This window comes from Palaemon carinicauda, chromosome 1 (assembly GCF_036898095.1).
Source record: "Palaemon carinicauda isolate YSFRI2023 chromosome 1, ASM3689809v2, whole genome shotgun sequence".
Lineage (NCBI taxonomy): Eukaryota > Metazoa > Arthropoda > Malacostraca > Decapoda > Palaemonidae > Palaemon > Palaemon carinicauda.
Genome location: NC_090725.1, coordinates 237,024,048 through 237,049,047, shown reverse-complemented (window position 1 = coordinate 237,049,047; position 25,000 = coordinate 237,024,048). Strand labels below are relative to the sequence as shown.

The 25,000-nt window shown below is 34.4% G+C and overlaps 1 protein-coding gene across 4 annotated transcripts in view; it reads right to left on the bottom strand.

Annotated features, from left to right (window-relative positions):
• The window catches only part of Hr4 (Hormone receptor 4), a 497,205-nt gene that overhangs the window by 46,521 nt on the left and 425,684 nt on the right, over window positions 1-25,000 (bottom strand). The window lies entirely within an intron of this gene.

Here is a 25,000-nt window from a genome sequence, read left to right as displayed (position 1 = left end):
CATCCTCCACACGTGGGAATGTCACGCTCGCTCATACTAGAGGTGTAATCCTTCGATTTACGACACACACCTTCCGACACCCAAACACTCCTTGCAGTTTTTAACTGCTGCAGCATGTGCCACTATGGAAATAACCCAAACAAGATGTAATAGACGAAAGCTGAGAACAAACTGAAATATTTTCGTTAAGGTCTTGGACTGGGAATATTATACGTCTAAGGGACAGGAAATGTGATTTGACAGGTTATATAATTTTAAACCTTCAAGTCCATGGATATTGTTTATAAAGATAAATATATAAGAACTAAATAACGAAAACCATCGACTAAAGTTTATATGGGAGCAGCACGTGAAGAGAAAAAAGTTTTAGAAAAAAAAAATGTTTGAAAATATAGAAACTGTTCAACGTATTTCTCTCAAATAACCCATAGCCAGTTACTACAAAGTCTACCATGGAATTGGAAGTTGATAAAATATCCGGATTTCAGGATATTTATCCGGATTTTTTTTTTATGAAAGGCCTAGAAACAACAACAAGCATCGTTTAATGAAGTCACAATAGCACTAAATAAAACTGAAAAAGCGACTTAGGGGAATGAAAAATAAGAAAATAAGAAAAGAGCTTTGACATAGGACAATGTTTTTATAGAAATATAAATGTCAAAATGTCAAAGCTAAGGTTTAAAATAAAATGAACGCTCGCCCGTTTCAACTTTCATTTACACACACACACACACACACACACACACACACATATATATATATATATATATATACATATATATATATATATTAACCGCGCAAACATGAACTCGTGTTCATGTCAATAACCCTAGAATTATCATAACTGAACACGGAATTCCCGATTTAGCCACCACTTGTACAAATATAGCTACACCTGCTGAGGTCAGTTACCGTTGTAGTGTAACATCTGTTCTTACACATGTCTCACGATTAGTCATACACGTGTCCACAGTTCCGCAGCCACTTACAGGATATGAATGTAAACATGTTTCTTGGAGCCACTACAGGGCCAATGAACGCACGTGAGCTGCAGGTATACAGGGCAATAATATGCCAATGAGGAAGTATGTGCGTTATTTAATACAAGTAGTCATATGATCTGAAGGTGACATCAGCAAGATAATAGGACGGTAACAATATCATAAAATGTAATTACCTTTTCAATTATAAGGATCAAGTGAGATCTTGAAAGTGAAAACTTTAATTTTCTTAACAGGTTTCTGCAAATACTGAAGACCACTTGTAAGCAAAATCAATAATGAAAAAGATGAGCGTGGGAGAGATGAATTAGATAAGAAAGCGCACAAGAATATAAGGCGCTTATAACAGAACTACCTACAAAATTACAATTAATTAATTGATAACCATGTTGTGACAGAAAATTAAAGCTAACTATTTCAAGTAAGAGAAGAGACACAGCTTCTCGGAGATCACGTGTGATATTAACAGCTCTGCCTCTAATCGTAGAAACATTATTATCTATGCAAATATATCTATGGAGTGATCTCATTGGTACCAGGAACCATCATTACTCACATTTTCCTGAATACTAGAAACATTAGAAGATTCTGTAGACGCAAAATATCCTTTTTCCTACCGAAGATCAAGACATGAAACATAACGATTAGAAGGAACTGAGGAAGAACTTACCCTTGCATATGAATAATCTCGTATTCTCTCAATTTTCGATAACCGAGCAGACCAGACACAGAAAAGGACTCTCTCTCTCTCTCTCTCTCTCTCTCTCTCTCTCTCTCTCTCTCCTCGGACGAGGGCGTGAAAATACTCACTTAACTGCAAAGCATCTTAGGTTTCATGTGCATTCACTACTAACCTGCGGAAGAAAGAAATAATCGTTAATAATTGCAACAAAAAAAGATTTTACAACTAAAAAAAGTTAAATTTCCTTAAATATAAAGTCAGTTTCCTTTTCTGAAAACCAGTAGGATATTGGCCACTTTTTAAGAAACCTAATTTTCCAGTATTTACATGAAGCTAAAAACAAAACGAGTAAAGTGGGGAATATATTACGCTAGATCAAGTGAAAAGCAAATGCTTTCGCATCACCGTTTATGACACATTTCATATGCATCACTTCTCACCAGATCCTTCATAAGAAGGCCAGCCATTACACTGCAAATTACATTATATTGACTCGCAGGTTATATTAACTACGCGCTAATTAACTTCGCAGCGTACAAAGCGGCTGAAAGTCTTTATTTAGGTGTTCTTCGGCTTCAAAGATATATCAGGCAATTAAAAGACTTACTTTAGTCTAACACAATATAAACGATTCATCTCTACATCACAAGAGATTATAATTAATAGAACCCTTTTGCATCTAGGAACTCTTAAACTGAAAAAAATAGATCAAATAACTGGACTTTATTCATTTTCATTCATCAAAAACATTAATCCATCTAAAAAAAATCCAGTACGTTTCATCTATTAGTGGATATTCAACTGTATTAAGTATAGTATATACAATCACACGGAAAACAACGTGATTTATGCATTTTTGTAAATAGCCTGAGGAAAATCCAATACACATATTTTGTGTTTTAAGGTCATATATATATATATATATATATATTATATATATATATATATATATATATATCAATTAGTTCATTATGCATGTTGCATAAGATTTTTCATAACTCTGACCATCGTTTACATTCAGCTCTCCCTGGACAATTCTATCCTGTTCGTAATACTAGGCAGGCAGTTCATTCTAATAGCCAGGCCTTCTCCATCATAAGACTCAATACTACGCAGTACTCTAGAAGTTTTATTCCAGCTGTTACCAAGTTGTGGAATGATCTTCCTAATCGGGTTGTTGAATCAGTAGAACTTCAAAAGTTCAAAGTTGGAGCAAATGCTTTTTTGTTGACCAGGCGGACACGAGTCTTTTTATAGTTTATATATGACATATTTGTTGTTGACGTTGTTAATAGTTTATATATGATATATCTCTTTTGACATTACCTTTTTTAGAATGATTTATTGTTAATTTGTTCTCTTCAGTTATTTATTTCCTTATTTCCTTTCCTCACTGGGCTGTTTTTCCCTATTGAAGCCCCTGGGCTTATAGCATCTTGCTTTTCCAATTGGGGTTGTGGCTTGGATAGTGGTAATAGTAATAAGTAATATATATATACACACATATATATAGTATATGTGTGGGTGGGGTCGGGGTGCGTGTATGTTTGTACATATATAAATATAAATACTGTATGTATACATGTACATATATATATATATATATATATATATATATATACATATATGTATGTGTGTGTGCAGGAAAAGAAACAGATATAGTCACATGACTTCCTTGTGTATAATTGATGCAACTAGCGAAACAATGATACGGCGGACCTGGACCTCTTTTCTTTATGTAAGCGCAACCATGATTTAAACATATACACTAAGACTAACCCTTATTTTGCAAGTAGATGATTGGGTAACAGTGACAGCAATTTCGTCATCTCTAAACTACACTATATCTATTGTCAGGTGCGACAGTCATATTAGTAGTCAAGATTAAAAACAACAAAAGACCCAATAAACTAAAGAAAAATAGATTGATCACTACACTGGCCGCGCTATCCGATCGAAGATGACAGAAAGGTAAGATGTATCATTAGAGAAAATGATGCTGGAGTCTTCGCGGAATCCGTGAAGCTCGAAGTGGGTCTGCCACCCTCTTTCCTCCTAAGGTGCATTCCAATTTCTCTATAATCATCCATTATTTTTAACTTAATGCGTTATCCCCCTTAACAGAGCAACGCGCTAAAGTGTCCTCCATCCAGGAAAACAGTAGCTCTTAGGGGGATGCCTCGTGATCTACAGAAATGGGGTTCGAGTCCCGCTCATGCTCGACAGTTTCTTAAAGTGTCTGCAACCTCATCATCCTTGTGAGATAAGGATGGGGGGTGGGATTGGGGGAGCCTATAGGTCTACCAGCTTAGTCATCAGCAGGCATTGCCTGGCCCTCCCTGGTCCTAGCTTGGGTGGAAAGGGGGCATGGGAGCTGATCATAGGTATATACGGCCAGTCTCTAGGGCAGTGTCCTGCTAGCTAAGGCACTGCCACTGTCCATAGCCTCAGCCATTCATGAGCGATGTTTATACCATTAAATATTGAGGGTAAGTTTACGTTCCAAGAGTAACTATTTTGAAAACAACTTTCCTTGCCCCTGTAATACTGAGAATTTATCAAATATAACAAGCTTCCTCTATTTCTACACTGGTAAAAATTTGCATTAAAAAACCGGTAAATGCCTGGCAACATTTACTCCAGGATTTTTGCCGTTTTAAAAACGGATATATTAACGTAAAGGAGTGATATTACGGTCACCAACCCCTAAAATATAACAAAGTATGGTAAAATTACGGGCACGTGTATTTTACTGAAATACGGCTGAGAACAGTATAATTTTACGAAGAATTTCCTATTGAAATTGCGGATTTTTTTAACAGTGTATGTGTACCTCTCCGTACAAACATGGAATCACACAAAATGAGAAATAGTTAACGGAGACACCAAAGTAATTATAAATCCTTTCCTACAAACGTGTTAGAGAGATTAGAAAGTATAAAAATATGCACGTTTCCAGGAACAAGAGCTATGGAGCCTAAATAGTATCTATGAGCTTCCTAAAATCAAAGGCCTACCAACAGAACATGCTTGAGAGCAACAGAAATGGGGCTATCTGAGTTCTAGGTTCTTCCTTATCCAACTGAAACTGGATTATCACTGTCAATCTGGGTTTACTTCCGAGAAGGGTTTGGCCGACCTATTTGGTGACATGTGGCCTACCTAGGAACAGGTGGCGAGGCTATTTATAGGAAATGGAAACCATGCGTGTCAATAAAAGGAAAAGAAAATTACACCAATCGAAGCTAAAAACGGGGGAGTACATTCGGTTGCAGAAAATTCACTACAATTGAGAAGCAAAATAGAAAAATTATTATCATTATTGTTGCATTTAAAATTCACATCTTGTGAACACTACTGGTGTATTATGAACTTATTTTTGGTTCGGTACTTTAGGGATGACTATAAGGAAAATATGTTTATGTGTATAAAGCATTGAATCTTTGCTCTGGCCTTTCAAAACGAATACGAGGAAAATTGCGTCGGTTTGTTTCTAAATCAAATCAACAAATCCGGGGCTGAAGCTTCTCCTATGACATGAAAACGTGCTACGTTCGTAATTAAATTCATATACTGGAAAGAATATTTTCTCGAAGCATAAAGGGAGCAAAAACCTGAGGTCTCTCTAGCTACCAGAACTGACTCCAAGTTATGAACTAATCCGCCATTCAGAATAATACAGACAAGAGGGTATGAAGCATAAGAGAATTAAACAATGATCTATTCCAAAAAGGCTGTAGGCTGAAAGACAGAGCAGATAAAGTAACGGAACTGTGATGACAAAACAACTAAACAACGCCGGGGCGTAAGGTCACGTGGCCTTAAGCCAGGTGAGTTAATGACTAAATAAATCCTCATCTATAAATCAATAAATCTATAAGCAAGGGAACGTGCCAGTAACGAGATTACTTTTACCTGGATGAGCAATTAGGGTAAATGCCTAGATTTAACAAATATTATATGGTAGGTGCAAACAATCTGTGAAAGGGCTATGTGTTTCGACAAAATATCTGGGAAAAACAATACTGAAACTCAGTTATGAATAGCCATTTAAATCATTGACAACAACGTGTCTAAAATTCTTTTAAACGCCAACATTCCCAGTGAAGCAGTTTGTCTCACATGAAAAGATGAGCATCAATTGTCTCGAAATACATTGAGAAACAAATCCATAAAAACAACTCTGAACTTTGAAAGATCAGCATCAACAGTTTCAGAAACAAGAGGAGATGAAAAGCCACTCAATTCTCAATCAGGAGGGACAGGGAATAGGGAGAAAGCTAAAAATGAGGGAGAAAAGGGGGCAAGGAGGGAGGTGAGGGGAATAGGTACTGGGTGGGTTATCAGTAGAGAGAGATCGGAAGCAAAAATGGATTCCTATAATTTGCATAATGACCCATCCAGATGATACCCAGCATAATCAGTATCAGAAGATGCTTTTAACGCACTCTCTCTCTCTCTCTCTCTCTCTCTCTCTCTCTCTCTCTCTCTCTCTCTCTCTCTCTCTCTCTCTGGAACCTGCATGATTTTTATTTCTGAAACATCTGAGGTTCCTCCCCTCTTCAGATCTCTATGAATTAATTTTTTATTGACAATGCTAATTTTCACGTGACAAGTTCGTCTCTCCTGGAAATGGTTTTCAGTCGACTTATTGTTTGTTTTTCTCTACAAATTACCCGACCAGCTATGGTGATATTTCAATCACCAAAAAAATCCACTGATTTTTTTTATATGCCTAGTCTGTGGTGATGATGATGATGAATATGATGATGATGATGATGATGATGATGATAATAATAATATTAATAATATTAATAATAAAAATAGTAATAATAATAATAATAATAATAATAATAATAATAATAATAATAAGTTATTATTATTATTATTATTATCATTATTATATTTATAAATTTCTATGGCAGCTCTGAAAATCTTAAATTACCTGAACGTCGAATAAAAGTGACAGCACACTGAAACAAAAACTTGCCTTCCCATATTTATTCTAAAAATATTCATTTGCTTTGATTTGTTCCATTCGAAAACAAGGTCGCTTCGAATAATAAAATCAAATAAACAAGAGCATCGGTGAGAACACTAGACACAGCTACAACAAACATTGACTCGTCAGTAGCATCGTCATAAATGTTATAGTGCAAGCATGACCTTCGTTGGCCTGTGACCAAACCTCGGTCATATAACATGAACCACAGATTCACATTAGCCAAACCGGAAGTTCAGCGCCTATTTGAACTTTACCATAAAACCTGAGCATTTTTCTTTTACGGGCTTGTGAATTAGTTATATACAACTGATAAATTTCAATAAATCATGAGATTATTTCCTATCATAGCATAAGTATGTTAAAAATCAGTGTAATTTAGAGCTAAACACTTAATCTAACCTCAATATATATATATATATATATATATATATATATATATATATATATATATATATATATATATATATATATATATTGAGGTTAGATTAAGTTTTTAGCTCTAAATTACAATGATTTTTAAAATACTTATGCTATGATAGGAAATAATCTTTATAGTTTATTGAAAGTTATCAATAACATATAACTATATTAACTATAATATACATATACATACAAAGGTATATATATATATATATAAATATATATATATATATATATATATATATATATATATATATATATATATATATACACACAGTATATACTTATATATATCAGACATGGAACACTTCATTTAACTTATATATAACATATATATATATATATATATATATATATATATATATATATATATATGTGTGTGTGTGTGTGTATGCGTAAAAGCTCATTATGGAAGTTCTATAACTCAGTCTCCAGTAATTTTTTTTTAGCTTACCAATAATAATAATAATAATAATAATAATAATAATAATAATAATAATAATAATAATAATAAATAATAATAATAATAATAATAATAATAATAATAATTAGTCAATTGGAAAGATGTAAATTTAGCTCGAAGGAACTTGAACTGAAATCGAGGTATAAACAGAAATACAAAGCAAAATTCGGAGGGCGGAAAAGAATTTTGGAATGTTCCATGTCCCCAACCTCGGGTTGTATGGCTTCGAGATGGTTAAGGTTATTCATGATAAAGTTCGGGGAAGACAAATCTGAACGATGACACTAACTATACTTAGTATATTGTTACATCAATATCAGATCTTGATTTATTTTCATTTATGTAAAAAGTTTTACACTTTTAATTAAAGAAGAATGCAATAACAATTCTGATTAGCAATATATTGTAGGTAACCAATACATATATACACACACACACACACACACACAAAAAAAAAAAAAAAAAAAAAAAAAAAAAAAAAAAAAAAAAAAAAAAAAAAAAAAACACCGGCAATTTTATATAAACTGAAAAATATGTAAGGGCTCCGCTTTTACTTAAGGGAAAAATTACTATTTTTCAGTTACACGTAAATAAATATAGCAACAGCTGGCATTTTCCATGCAATATAACAGGAAATAACTTAAATGAATAATCTTGAAAGCGAGAGAACTTCTGAAAGCTTTCATAAATAGAATAGTTGGTATCCTGAAGCAAATACGAAAGAGAGAGAGAGAGAGAGAGAGAGAGAGAGAGAGAGAGAGAGAGAGAGAGAGAGAGAGAGAGAGAGAGAGAGAGAGAGAGAGATAATTTATCTTTTAATCACAGTTTTACAATTAGGTAGAATTAATCACAATTTTACAATAAGGCAGAATGAGACATGTGTTTGGGGTAAGATGAAAAGAGTTCTAAAGAGCAAAAGACACAATTGAATCACACGACTTCCTCCTTTTGAGCCAAAGCGTGAATCACGTTTCGAGGAATTATATCGTCTCTCTTCTTCCTTATTAATGTCAGGTACGAATCAGTTTGGTAGTTACATTTTTTCTTTAGTTTAAATTAGATCTCTCTTAATAGAAAAGTGGTGCAAGTTTTAGATATTTTTTATAGTTAGGGCCCTCGATAAAAAACAATCCTGTTAGGGAATAAACTGTTATCTCAAATTAATTTCCCGTTGTCTATTTCCAAGTGAGAGTAAATCTAATATTAAAGAAAACTATCTGTGGCTAAATATATACAAAAATGGAAGTCACATGTGCTATCGGCATAAAACACACACACACACACACACACACACATATATATATATATATATATATATATATATACACACACAAGTTTTTTTTCCACAAAGAATGGTTTCAGAAAATATTACCCACTCTAAAGCAGCTTTAGCCTCTCTACTCAAGTACATCGTGTTAATGGGACAGGCCAATGACCCTCCGTTCTCGATTGGGACTCATTATGGGCATTTACTAAGAGGCCATATATATATATATATATATATATATATATATATATATATATATATATATATATATATATATATATATATATATATATATCACCTTCTTCTCCTACGCCAATAAAACAATAACGAGTATAAGTGGAAAAGCAAAGTCATATTTACTGGCACTTTTTATTACGGATACAACATAATTGGGCCTTCACCATTACATCAAATCCCTCTCCTCGTGTTTCCCATTTTGTTTGGACCTTCGGAGGCTTCCTTCGCCCGTGACAGAAAACACGTGCAAACAACGGCACTTCACTTAAAGCATATCAGGTCACGAGGCTCTCTGTCGCACAAGGAACGGGAGAGACACCTCTTGGGCGCTCACGGAGCTGTTTCCATAGTAACCAATGACGCAGTGGGTGACGCACAGTGACGCTTGAGCAATAGGTCTCTCTCTCTCTCTCTCTCTCTCTCTGTGTGTGTGTGTGCGTGTTTGTGTCATGCATGGTCATAAGCCTGCAAGAGAGACAAATAACAGCGAAGACTATTAAAACACAAAAATTATCTAACACTTTTAAGCTCGACTATAAAAAAGTATTAACGAGAGAGAGAGAGAGAGAGAGAGAGAGAGAGAGAGAGAGAGAGAGAGAGAGAGAGAGAGAGAGAGGCCCTGGTGTCAAATACCGCGAACTGCTTTAAAGCAGCAATTCAACCTTGCCTCTGCAGGAGGGAGTGAGTATCCTGGAGAGGGAGGGAGGGAGACAACGCCTCCAGCCAGATGGAGTGATTGGATTCGCGTAGCAAATGGGACACGTGCACCTGTGGCCTTGGCAAAAGATAATACTCAAAACATGTGAAATTGATATGGCTTCGTTATACACTTTGCCTCTTTGGTTTACTTAAACGCATTGAATGAAATTAATAATAAAATGATACCGTATGATTAATGGAATGTGGATGATTTTGCTACTTGGTAGAAAAAAAAATAAAATAAAAAATCAGTGAATAAAGTAGATTATATTATTACTTAATCAATGGTGAAAATTGTAATTTAATGTTATTTGCCAAATGTTGATCAATCCTTATAGATTTTATTGTATTGAGTTAATCAATAAGCCTTAAAAAATTTCTTAATTCAAAGAAAATTTAATTTACGGATTTATTCCAAAAGTAACATAATCACCTGCATACAACACATGTTTCGTGGAATGACCATATATAGCCCCGAGACATTCTATTACCCACCAGTCTCTTTAATAAAGAAATTTGTTATTCGTTGGGGGTTGAGGTCACAAAAGTTCAACTCTCAATGGGTTCAAAATACCATTCTGCCGAGTGATGACCCATCGCAATTTGTTTGGATGCTGCAGATATATATCTATAACGCCGATTCTCTTTCTCGCTATATGCGCGAACCCGCGAACCGTCCCTTTGAGGATGCTTTCAGGGCACGTGAACACGTGGCTCAGTGCAGGGGCTCAGTGGTACTGCGCTTAACTTACGTTCGGTATGTGATAAATAGATCTTGGTCTACCGCTCACGAGTCTACCCAGCTGTAAATGGATACTTGCATTTCATTTGGTCAGGAAAATTATGTTTGGGTAACTCTAATGAAATCTTGATAAACTCAAAGACTATAACCTTCTGCTCTCACAACCTCCAAAGGAACTTCTGGCGTAGGAAAAAAAAACACGTTTATGTATTTATGTGAATATATATATATATATATATATATATATATATATATATATATATATATATATAATATATATATACACACACACATATATATATATATATATATATATATATATATATATATATATATATATATATATATATGAAACTTCAGAAGTTCAAACTTGCAGCAAATATATTTATGTCGAACAGTCTGAGAAAGGTTTCTCATAATCTATATATGGTAGATCTATTTTGAATTTGTTACTGATCTCACGTTATTTTATATATTTTTTATTCATTAATTCTCATGTATGGTTTTTTTTTCTTTCTTCACTGAGCAATTTTCCCTGTTAGAGCCCATGGGCTTACAGCCTCCTGCTTTTTCCAACTAAGGTTGTAGCTTATCTGTTAGTAATAATACACACACACACACACACATATATATATATATATATATATATATATATATATATATATATATACATGTATATATATATATATATATATATATATATATACAGTACATATATATATATATATATATATATATATATATATATATATATATATATATGGGTATATATGTTGGACATTTATCCGGGATGCGCGAAAGCGAAATGTGGAAGTTTCCTATAAAGGGGCTCATCTAATATTGCACAATTAAAGTACTTATGAGGATTGGCGGACAGGTGTGTTGTTTAATTTCTCTGAAGCCTAAGCTTTTGTCGAAGAATAAATTCCTCTTGGAAATGTGCTGTATTGTGTTAGGTGGCAACTTTGGAGGAGTGGATTCTCTTTTACATGCAAGATTTCCTAAAGAGCTCGTCATACCTTGAACAAAGTGGAGAAGCAGTTTATGCCATCTAAAATCTCAAAGACTAAAATAGTTCATACGATATTGCGCGTGTGTGACTGTGAACTGTAGGTAGTTCACCTGTTCTTGGTTACATGTTTGAGTCATACTATGAAACTACGTTTAATGGCAAATACATTGTTCGCCAGCTACAAAATTGTAACCAGCCATGTGTTTTTTCTCTTCTATATTTTATGAATGAACATAAGACACGTTGAAATGATAATTAATTTATAAACAGAAAATACCGATGCTACGCTGTGAATACATGCAAGAACGTATTGATATATTGAGAAATATTATCTGTGAATAAATATATAATTTAGCATAGAACGCTTTCCAAGCTAACTCTAAGAGAAAATTCCCTCATGTACAAATAAAATTAAATTAAAAAAGGGAAGAGGTATATTCATTTAATTTTCTCTGTATATATGTTTATTCCATCGTTGAAGATTAGACGGGGGATGATCACTAGACGAAGCGAGAGATTATTTATGCACACTGTTTAATAATAAAATATAATAATTAAAATTGCCTTATGAAAATAAATGTTACCTTTATAGAACACATTTCAACAATGAATTAGTATCAAGTTTGAGAATGAATATGGAAGATTTTCTTTTCTTGAATCAACTCTGCTTTCAATAAATTTTTCAAGTTATATATCCGTTAGAATGACTTTTTTTATCCTATAAGGTTTTATTCACTTTTACGTAAAATAGACACAATTCTAATAAAATATTTTGAACAGAAAGAAAAGAAACCAAGAAGTTGAAAGAAATATATCGCTGCGACCCCTTAAAAAGGCCGTAGGATCTGGCATTTTTTTATGTTTGCAAAGGTAACATAACTTACTTCCTATGACATTAATGGAATACTATGAATAACGGATGGCTCTTGCCTTGGGCAGCAATTACCCAGACACTCAATGCCAGGTGTATGATTCTTTTTAGTGAAACAACAAAACAATATATTACTTGCATCAGTATCACAAAAAAAAAAAAAAAAAAAAAAATCACTATTATCTCTGCCTGAAGATTTTCTCATTTTTTTGAGGATAGCTGTTTCCTATCAGCTTTTCAAACACATCACATCAGAGTTGAAATATCCCTTTAACTGTACGTTATAGATGGTCAAGAAAAGAAGTGATGTTGAAAACATCCCTTCAATTGTTCGTTATGGATGTTCACGAAAAAATAAGGTTGAAAACTTCACTTACATTTTTCGTTATAGATGTTCAGGAAAATTTAAGGTTGAAAACATCCCTTTAATTGTTCGTTAAAAAGGGTCAGAAAAAAATAAGGTAGAAAAGATCTCTTCAATTGTTCGTTATAGATGGTCAGGAAAAAGATAAAGGTTGAAAACCTCCCTTGAATTGTTCGTTAGAGGTGTTCAGGAAAAGAATAATGTTGAAAACATCTCTTGAATTGTTCGTTATAATGTTCAGAAAAAAAAATAAGGTCGAAACATCCCGTGAATTGTTCGCTATAAATGGTCAGAAAAAATGAAGGTCTAAACATCCCTTGAATTGTTCGTTATAAATGGTCAGAAAAAATTAAGGTCGAGACATCCCTTGAATTGTTCGTTATAAATGGTCAGAAAAAAATTAAGGTCGAAACATCCCTTGAATTGTTCGTTATAAATGGTCAGAAAAAAATTAAGGTCGAAACATCCCTTGAATTGTTCGCTATAAATGGTCAGAAAAAATTAAGGTCGAAACATCCCTTGAATTGTTCGTTATAAATGGTCAGAAAAAAATTAAGGTCGAAACATCCCTTGAATTGTTCGCTATAAATGGTCAGAAAAAATTAAGGTCGAAACATCCCTTGAATTGTTCGTTATAAATGGTCAGAAAAATAATTAAGGTTGAAAACATCCTTTGAATTGTTCGTAATAGATGTTCATGAAAAAAATTAAGGTTGAAAACATCCCTTCAATTACTCGTTCTAAATAGTCAGGAAAAACAATAAGGTTGAAAACATCCCTTGAATTGTTCGTTATAGGTGTTCAGAAAAAAAAATATGGTTGAAAATATCTCTTGAAATATTCGATATAACTGGTCAGGAAAAAATAAGGCAGAAAACATCCCTTCAATTGTTTTTTATAAATGTTCAAGAAAAACTTAAGGTTGAAAACATTACTTGTATTGTTCGTTATAGATAGTTAGGAAAAAATAAGTTTTAAAACATCCCTTGAATTGTTATTCAAATATTTTCAACACGATACTGATTGACTCATAATCAAAACCAGACCAAAATTTCCGTGACTTTTATAATAGCTGTACGGTTCATGTGTTATTCAATTATAACAAATCAAAATTTTAATTAAATATAATTAGAAAATTCTGCTACATGAAGGAGACGATGCCATGGTACCAGCATCACCCCCGTCGTTCTCCTCTACTACTAACGCTACCAAGCCCGCCACGCCAAAGCCCTTAGAAGACAGTTTCTGCATCCACTACTGCACTATACCCTGGAAATCTTAGAAATATCAACTACAACTATACACGAGTCGGTTCAAATCAGAGCACCAAGTATTGTGAGAAGTTTCCACCTCCTCGATTATATTTCCTCACGCACCTCCACTCCTATGGATTACCATAGAGTGGATTCATTGGTTGCTTATTATGAAGTTTCCCGTATTCAAGTTACGATATAGCCTCCTGTTGGAGAGAGAGAGAGAGAGAGAGAGAGAGAGAGAGAGAGAGAGAGAGAGAGGGAGATATGGTGTAATCCATTCAGGAGACCTTCACATCTGTTTGCTTTGTGTGTGTATATATATATATATATATATATATATATATATATATATATACATATGTATATATATATATATATACATACATACATACATACATACATACATACATACATATATATATATATATATATATATATGTATGTATATATATAACTTAAATCCATTTAAAAACCAGAAGGACGTTCTTCCCATAAAATTCCATGGAACATCCTCTAAGTAGTATCCTCTTCATGGTCCTGCTGCGCAAAACAAACATAAAAAAAAAGTAAAATGGTCTGAGAATGCAAGTTTAGTAACCTTGCATTGTAGCAACTAGTATGATAAAAAAAGAGGGCGAGTATCTGACATAATGATAATTCAAGTTCAAGTTGTAAAAACTACGGATTACAACTGGAAATTAGAATCTAGCGGTGGGGGATGAACTGCATCATTGCATAAATACAACCACCATTTAAGACAGCATTTCTTTTTTTCAGTAGAAACCTCTTACCACTGTAAAATAATTAAATGCACCTTAGTTGCAAGAGGTACTTCGCACCAAGATACCGGGGGTTGATGGGAGTGGTTCAGTACTACGGAATTTAGTTGTCAAACTAAGAATTTTTTGAGGGGGCCGGCGAGGGGCAGTAGTTCCAGGGTATCAGTCTCCATATCCATTTCTATCTTTCATTTAAAAAGGAAAATAACCTAGAAGTTATTTGCAGTTTGCACCACTGGGCATAATTTCAAACACACCCTAAAGCAATAGTAAACTTGCACCTTGTATAAATTTAGCCACATTCAACTGAACATCTATATTAGGATACATATAATGGTGTTAAATTCAACGGTAATTGCCTAAACAAAATTTATCTAATTAACTAAATATATAGTTTAATAGCTAACAAATAAGGAACAATCACAGAGAGAGAGAGAGAGAGAGAGAGAGAGAGAGAGAGAGAGGAGGGGGTGTTTTACGTCGGGATACTGAGGAGGATGGGGGGAGATGGATGGGAGGGTGTTGCAAGTTGCCTCCTATTTTCAAGGTTGTGAACAGGGTGAGTGCACACATACCCTTTGGTCCTAATGCCCCAATTGCCCACTGAGATTTACAAGAATTTTCCACTATTAGTGTTGGGCGTAATTTATCCTTATTAATGGTAGTGCAGCTGCAGGCTGTGATTACTTTATGAAATGAATTTACACTTTGTAAAGACCTTTGATGGCTATATTTTCTTTCTTTCGATTGTTATATCTTAGTAAAGATACTGCTTGTATAGTCGGGTTTTACAGTTTCTTTCATTCGAATATTATATCCATGGTTAAAAAGCTTCCCATAAATATTCAGGTTTTATTTTTTACATCAAACTCTTTTGAGATTCATTCAGTTATAGTCACCGTTTTTTTTTTCCATTGACTAAAATTGCAGTTTCATTCACCATATCTGTTAGTTGCGACATACAGCGCAAACGAAGAAGCACACACAGAAACCCCAATCTCAACTAAACTCGTCTTTTTCTACATGAACCAGCCCCATAAAAGTCGTCGAAAGGCTAGAACAGTTCCCAAGTTCCTACCACTTCATGGTCAAGGTCGTGTTGTCGAAGGGGGCGAGGGGCCCCAAACACTTATATGCGCAACCCCTCAAAAATTAACTGAGGTGCTAAGGAGCTCTTTCTTTTCCAGTGAGAACCTCTGCATTTAGGGAACGCTCCTTTGCTTAGTCTGCCGGAACAAGACGTCCCTTAAACGAGAACAGACATGAAGGAATCAGCGACAACGCCTTCGACGTCGCCGTCATCAGCTACCAAGCCTTTTGGCAGACACCGTTAGCCGGGGCTCCAGCACACAACGGTCCGGTGACCTTGTGACTGGGCTGATATCCTACTAGTCACCCATTACCCCCTCCCCTCTCCCCACCCTCTATCTCCCGACTAACACCACCTTTTGCACCCAATGCATCCCGCTCATCCGGGGGCCTCCAACCACCCCTACCCAGCCCAGCCTTCATCTCCCACATTGAATTTATACCCCCGACAGTCTCAACTATCTTCTCGCCTTCTCCAGTTACTTGTGTGTAAACATTCTCAATTGCATTTATATCTGACACTAATAGCTTTTTTATTTTTTATGTTCAAACTAAGGTGAATGTCAAGAGAGAAACATTTTAATATTATACTGAGTCTAATTCACCTTCCATAAGAGATACAAACAAATATAAAACTAAGTGTGTCTGCTCGACGCATTTCATACTCATTTTACTGCAGTTATCAACACTTGTTTGGAATGAAAGGTTTTTATAAGAAGATAGGTGTATATCCTGATCGACAGAAGCCAATGAACAGTCCTAATTATACCATGATATCTTTGCAATATACCATGCACACACATAAGTAAACAAAGAACTGCCTAATATGAGTATAAGTAAGAGTTCGTCGAGCGGGATATTCCCCTACATTACAGTAAGCATAATAAAATAATCTAGGATATATTAGGTACTTTTCTTGGTTTTTGTCAGTATGTAGATTAACGGGAAAAAAACTATCATTAACAGTAAAAAAAAAAAAAAATCAAGGTAAGGTAATAAAAATTGTACACAAGCGTACGAGATTAGACCCATTACAGACAGAGTGAAAGAGCAGAAAAGTATAGCTAATTTTAAAATCACACTAAAAAGGTTTATCAAAAGTTACTTTATGAGTTTTGTGGAAATAACTGAATAAAATAAAGGTGTACTCCATTTTATACAACAAAGATTTATGAAATGTTGGCAAAACTGTGAAAAATTAATAATAAATATGATTAAATGCTACGTGGGCGCTCCGTGATTTTAGGAACTTGAGTATCGCAAATACCATCCACAAGGAACGAGTATTATTTACCTTGAAATTCACGAGCCCATCTCACCACCCAGCAAGGATAAGGGAAACTGCGGCGTTGAAATCTCCTTCTTTACTGTCTTCCTTGTTTTCGCAAACAATAGTGCTATTTTACTCCTCTGTTTATTCTTCATTTTGATAGTTTTTGCATCGATTCACCGAACATCCCTAAAGTTCATTGTTCGGGAGTTTCCCTTAACAAGTTTTTGCACAAGTAAATAAATAAGATTGAAATCGAACACATCTCAAGGCGATTTCTTTCTGAGGGTTCCTTTTTCCATAAGTTACTTGCCTTTAGGAGAGAGAGAGAGAGAGAGAGAGAGAGAGAGAGAGAGAGAGAGAGATGAGCAACTCATGGAGGATTGGAATTTCATCTAAAATCATAAATCAAGCGTCAGGATAACTGCATCATAATTTTCTACGCACAAATTATGACATTCCACACAAACTTATCGCTCACGCCAATGCATGTATGCAGGTGTTTTTTGAGGAAATTACCAACATCTGTCAAAAAGACTGGGACATGATTACTATCGGGGAACGATACGTGTTTTGGAAAACTGTATTTACGTGTTACGAATAGATTGGCAAATGAAAATGTACAAATGGTGAAACACTTTTTGTGTGACATTCCAATACATGTAACACGTGCATCCTTCCATAAATATAGTTATATCCAATCACATACAGCTTAATCAAAACAAAAACAACCAGCAGATCACACAGATGGAGCCATAAATACAAGTAACTACGCATTACAGTATATACTTTTCTATTTACAGTTAAGGAGTTTCTTTTCCTCTATTTATTTATATATTTTCAAATTAGTCCTTAAAAAGGGTCTTCCTGAGAATGAAATGGGGCTTTTGGATGTACACGTAAATAGTGGAAATTAGTCGGGTCAAAAGTTAACGATATATTTTGAAGATGAAAGAAAAAAAATCCATTTGTCATAAAAAGCAAGAATGTCTAACACATTATATTTTCTTGTAATCCACTTCATTTCTCTTTATCCTTAAAATATTTACGGACGGTTCTTTATCATTTTCGATTGACACGACTGACTACAAAGGAAATAACATGGATAATAAAGGATCTTGCTTTTCAGTGAGAACAAGATAGAACTGAATGGCATACGGTTACGAAGCTTTGAAAAAAAAAGATTATTATTACTTTGCATAAAGCTTGTAACAATAATAATCCAGCATTTCCACGAACAGGTAAATTCTTTTCGACCTCTTTATGGGAATTAATATCAATTTTTAGTAATTCCGATTACGTTCTTAACATGAGTATTTTTTTTTTTTTTTAAATACCAAACTGTTAATGCCTACCAAAAAGTTTTGCTAGTATTATTGCTTAAATCAAATCATAAATTCTTAGCGATGGCATTATTATTTCTTATATAATAATAATAATAATAATAATAATAATAATAATAATAATGATAATCATAATAACAATAATAATAACAATAATAATAATAGAAATAATAATAATAATAATAACAATAATAATAATAACAATAATAACAACAACAATAATAATAATAATAATAATAATAATGGTAATGACAATAATAATAATGATAATAATGATAATAAGAGTAGTAAGAAAAAGAACAAAAATATCACTATCAAGAAATGAGATTATAATAACAAGGTAAAAGATTCCCTAACAGAACCAGCAACTTGTAAACCCCTTACGATAACCTTTGTGCTTCCCCATGATCTTTGAAAGCACACTCGAGTTTACGACCTTTTATTTATAGTTTGTTCTTGACCTTTAAGCGTCTCAAAAAAAGATATATGATTTCAAGGTGACTCATTCAGGACCGTTCATCACCCCCCCCCCCCCCACCAAATACAGTACATACAAATTTATCTAAAAAATTCAAGTAAAATGGGGTTAATATATTAAAATACTAACCTCATAACCCAATTCAAATGGGAAAATAATCTATCCAAATGTAAATATCATCAGTACAACTTTAAGTAAACACGCGCGTCATTCTGAATTATATCAAATACAGGATTTCAATACTTAACAAAATTACAAAACTTGAATATCATTATCCCCTCATGAAGGCGATTTGTATCAAAATCAAATATAGAGAATTACAAATATTTCTGGTTTTAAGAGTTTTGTAACCTGTACCTATTCCAAGTAGTAGAAAGATTTCTTAACCTAAAGGTTAAACATCTTCGCATTCTTTCGTGCAAATCTCATACGATTACAGCCTAAGACACAACTAAAACAATATAATCTCATCCGAACATTCCGTGAGTAGACAACAACATAAATGCTGTTTCGGAAGCATCTGCCAACTCCATTTTTACTAACTAACTCTGTCAATTTCTCACTTTGCTTCGTTTCTTTGCCAATCCCTCTCGCTACCCCCTAACCATTTATTGTTAATTCGAAACATCCAAATAAACGACTGGCGCCTTCCCCTTCCATCAACAGCAACATTCCCCCAACAACAACAAAAATACGGTAGTGCACAATCGTGACACACGAAATCCGTAAATGAATTGGAAAGGGACAACAGGAGGGAGACAGAGTAAATACTTTACAAAGACAAGGGGAAGATTTAAGAAAATTCTTAAATAAAATGCCAGTCGCATAAGCTGGGAATGGACACTTGCGTCAGCTGGGAATAAAAACGTAAAAGGGAGTAAGTATACCAACCTCATTAAATGTCAGAGAGAGAGAGAGAGAGAGAGAGAGAGAGAGAGAGAGAGATTTTAATACCTTGATAACCGGCCATTCAATTAGCAAACAAACGAGAAGCTAAAGACTCGATTCACACCAAATCAAATGAATGAAACGAACCAATGAATGGAGTAAACGATGGTCATGTTTTCCCCTTACGTGATAAATGTAGCAATAACACGGAAGAAGGGACACAGCAGCAGCCTGACGACGAACTCCTGTTACGTAACAACCGAGGGGGGAAGGTTCGCTGAAGAGGGGCAAGTTTAAAGCTAAACTCTCACAGACAAACATACATAACAACACAGACATTGAGGTATGCATACATCCTTGGTATACATACAGTTTTCAAGAAAGGGGACAGCTGGTTGCGATTCACTGAAGGGGTCAAGTTTCGAGGTAAATGTCATCCATGCATAATTGTAGGCTGTACGCACTTGCAATGGAGCTTGATAAAGGGAAGCTTTCACTTACGCATAAATGATGGGATCGAAAAAGGCGGTGGCTCCTAAATAGATCACAAAACATGCATATGATATATATAAAAACATTCATGATTGCAAAATTCTTCACACACACATGGCCATAGTTGAATGCATCAAAACTCCCAGGTAGAATTTATGAAACTACACAAAGGCCAAGGCTACACATACGCACTCAGAGGTATCGAAAGAGGGGAGATGACTAGGGTAGAAAGAGGGAGGGGACGTAGATATAAATGCAGTCGTCGGTGACAAAAAGAGAGAGAGAGAGAGAGAGAGAGAGAGAGAGAGAGAGAGAGAGAGAGAGAGTAGGAGTAAATGAAATATGAGGTACATGTATAGGCTGGGAGTTACAGCAGCGGCTGTGGTAGTGACGTGTAATTAGCTACAATTAAGAAGAGGTAAACTAAGAAATAATCTGTACATATATTTACGATTATTCACTCATACACACACAAACACAGACACACACACACACATATATACATATATGTGTATATATATACAATATATATATATATATATATATGAGTGTATATATACATATGTATATGTATATATATATATATATATATATATTGTGTGTGTGTATACCATATTTGCAAATATTTATTATCCTCTTTATACTAATGTTTATTCTGTACCTTTACTCCCAATGTTACTTCCTTTCATATCATATAATGCTTACCAGCCCATCTTCATGAATTTGCTTACTTAAATCTCATGAATATTGATAATTTCACTTCCAAACAAACAAACAAACAAGTTAAATCCATGATCACACAAATTGATTTTAGTGCGAGATTGTTTGTGTGCGTTAACCAAACAAACAATTTCATCCATGATGTAAACCAATTACGCAGTAAATAGTCTCGAGAACCACATGCCACGTTGGAGAGAGAGAGAGAGAGAGAGAGAGAGAGAGAGAGAGAGAGAATTTATGTTGCCAATTTGTAAGGTGGACAGGGATTTTCGGAGCACAAATAAGTCTGCGGTGTAAAACCATCGGATTTCAGCGTCTCTATCAGGATCTGCTGGGGTAAAAGGGGGAGGGAAAACATTCCACAATTCCAGTGAATTCTATTCAAAGGCAAAAATAGAAGGGAGAACCGTTCCGTCAATTTCAGTGGCGTCCAGATGGCCGGGATTAAAATACAAATAAATAAAATAAACAAACACCCCCACCTAGCAACTACTACGTCAATTTCTTGAAGAACTATGAAATAGAAAGGTTTGACAGTAATCCATTGTATACAGGTCTAACAAAATGCTATACAAATGACATGAGATAATAGCAGGGCGTTATATTCTATCAATGAGAGTATTGTTTAATATCATTGTTTTAGTTTATGCATTTATCTTTTTTGGTTTGCAAAGCTGTATACATATTTATCGGCAAGCAGACAGAAAATAAACTTTTCTGAGAAATTATGCCAATAAGGTAAAGACGTATTTGAGTCACCACTAGGGTGGTTTTCGTGTAAGCAGGAAACTCGAAATGAAATGCGAAACAACTGTGAGTCTCCTCTGAGTAAGCTGTTGTCTGTTAACCTTCGAATGTCTAATAAATTTGTCCTTCTCTTTATTCGTATCTTCAGAATTCTCGTTTTAGTTTTCCCCGCTCTCATCTCACAACTACAATGCTTGCATAGCTCTTATTCTAATGATTAGTAAAAAAAAAAAAAAAAAAAAAAAAAAAAAATAGTAATTTCTTGTTGATTTAAAATCATTCTTTTACATATCACGAAGGATTTTTTTTTATGAAAATAGACCCATCTTCCAATTTCAACATTTTTCCATATATAGATCTGTCTCAAAATCTAATTATGGCTTTACATAAAAAAGAATATTCTTCAAACTAAAACTCACAGGAACATTTTGATGAAAAGATTTACTTTTACCTATGAAATTTCTTCTAAGGAAGACAGGAAATAAAATAAAATTTAATCAGGTAACAAAACTTGAAAAGTTTACTGTGGGAAAAATGGTTTCTGGGAATTACATTTATCATGACTTGCAGGTGTTAAAAAATTGCTTCTATTCCCAAATTATGATACAACTAGATTTGATTTTTTCCTTTTTTTACCTCCTTTTAGACACGCCTTTTTAGTTATCACTAATAATCAAGCTGAATGAGATTGTGTATCCTTCAATTGAGGCCTAGAACTGGGCAACATTGTTCCCAAAAAATTAAGGGTCTAGAACTGGGCAACATTGTTCCCAAAAAATGAAGGGTCTAGAACTGGGCAACATTGTTCCCAAAAAAATCAAGGGTCTAGAACTGGGCAACATTGTTCCCAAAAAATTAAGGGTCTAGACTGGGCAACATTGTTCCTAAAAAATTAAGGGTCTAGAACTGGGCAACATTGTTCCCAAAAAATTAAGGGTCTAGAAACTGGGCAACATTGTTCCCAAAAAATTAAGGGTCTAGAACTTGGCAACATTGTTCCCAAAAAATTAAGGTTCTAGAACTGGGCAACATTGTTCCCAAAAAAATTAAGGGTCTAGAACTGGGCAACATTGTTCCCAAAAAATTAAGGGGTCTACAACTAGGCAACATTGTTCCCAAAAAATTAAGGGTCTAGATCAGGGCAACATTGTTTCCCAAAAAATTAAAGGGTCTAGAACTGGGGCAACATTGTTCCCAAAAAATTAAGGGTCTAGAACTGGGCAACATTGTTCCCAAAAAATTAAGGGTTTAGAACTTGGCAACATTGTTCCCAAAAAATTAATTGTCTAGAACTGGGCAACATTGTTCCCAAAAAATTAAGGGTCTAGAACTGGGCAACATTGTTCCCAAAAAATTAAGGGTCTAGAACTAGGCAACATTGTTCCCAAAAAATTAAGGGTCTAGATCAGGGCAACATTGTTCCCCAAAAAATTAAGGGTCTAGATCAGGGCAACATTGTTCCCAAAAAATTAAGGGTCTAGATCAGGGCAACATTGTTCCCAAAAAATTAAGGGTCTAGATCAGGGCAACATTGTTCCCAAAAAATTAAGGGTCTAGAACTGGGCAACATTGTTCCTAAAAAATTAAGGGTCTAGAACTGGGCAACATTGTTCCCAAAAAATTAAGGGTCTAGAACTGGGCAACATTGTTCCCAAAAATTAAGGGTCTAGAACTGGGCAACATTGTTCCTAAAAAATTAAGGGTCTAGAACTGGGCAACATTGTTCCTAAAAAATTAAGGGTCTAGAACTGGGCAACATTGTTCCCAAAAAATTAAGGGTCTAGAACTGGGCAACATTGTTCCCAAAAAATTAAGGGTCTAGAACTAGGCAACATTTTTCCCAAAAAATTAAGGGGTCTAGATCAGGGCAACATTGTTCCCAAAAAATTAAGGGTCTAGATCAGGGCAACATTGTTCCCAAAAAATTAAGAACAGAAGAGGAATTAATTTTCATAGGTAACACGAAAATTTTCTTAAGAAATCATGAACAACATTATAGATGAATTTTCCAAATTTACACACACACACACAAAAAAAAAAAAAAAAAGGCGGTGGGAATAAACTTGACATGAATGGAAGCTAAGATGGAGGGTGCTGTTGCAAAACGGAAGCATCAGCAATAATTTTTTCTATATGACTACTACTACTACTACTACTACTATTATTATTATTATTATTATTATTATTATTATTATTATTATCATCATCATCTTTATTATTATTTTTATTATCATTATTATCATTATTATTATTATTATTATTATTATTATTAGCTAAGCAACAACACTATTTGGAAAAGCAGAATTTTATAAGCCCAAGAGCTCCAACATGGAAAATAAGTTAGTGAGGAAAAGGAAACTTATAATAATAAAAATCTATATTTTAAGAACAGTAATACCGTTAAAATAAATCTTTCATATATAATCTATAAAAACTTAAAAAAACAAGAGGAAAATAAATAGAAAAGAATAATGTGCCTGAGTGTACCCTCAAGCAATCTAACTCTAACCCAATACGTTGGAATACCATGGTACAGAGGCTATGGCACTACCCAAGACTAGAGAACAATGGGATTATTTTGGGAGTGTCCTTTCCATAGAAGAGCTGCTTACCATAGCTAGAGAGTTTCTGCTACCCTTACCCAGTGGTAAGTAGCCAATGAACAATTAAAGTGCTGTAGTTAACCCCTTAGTATTGTCAGGTATATGGGAAAGAGGGGAATGTGTAAAGAATAAGACCAGACTTTGGTGTATGTGTAGGAAAAGTAAAAAGCAGCCGTAACCAGAGAGGGATACACTCTGTTACTAGGTGTGAAAGATAATCGTGTTAGAGAAATCTCAAATGGACGAAGATACTTTAGCATTATAATCTTAAATAAGAAATTCATAGATAAAATTATAAATTAAACAAGAGCATGGAAAAAATAAAGAGAATAAGATATTACACAAGAACCCAAAGAACGGAATATAAGTGAATTCATAGTAACAGAGGGACGAGCAAGACCAAAAATAAACTAGCAAGTCTGGAGGAAACAAGTTTAGAGGGTGAGACACGTAAAAGAGGAGGGGTAGTGAGGGAGGGGGTAGAAGGAGGGGGAAGGTGTTGGTAGCATTACGGATGGTGGTGGAGGTCGGAGATGAGGGACCAGGGATGCTGGGTTCAGGGATGGGAG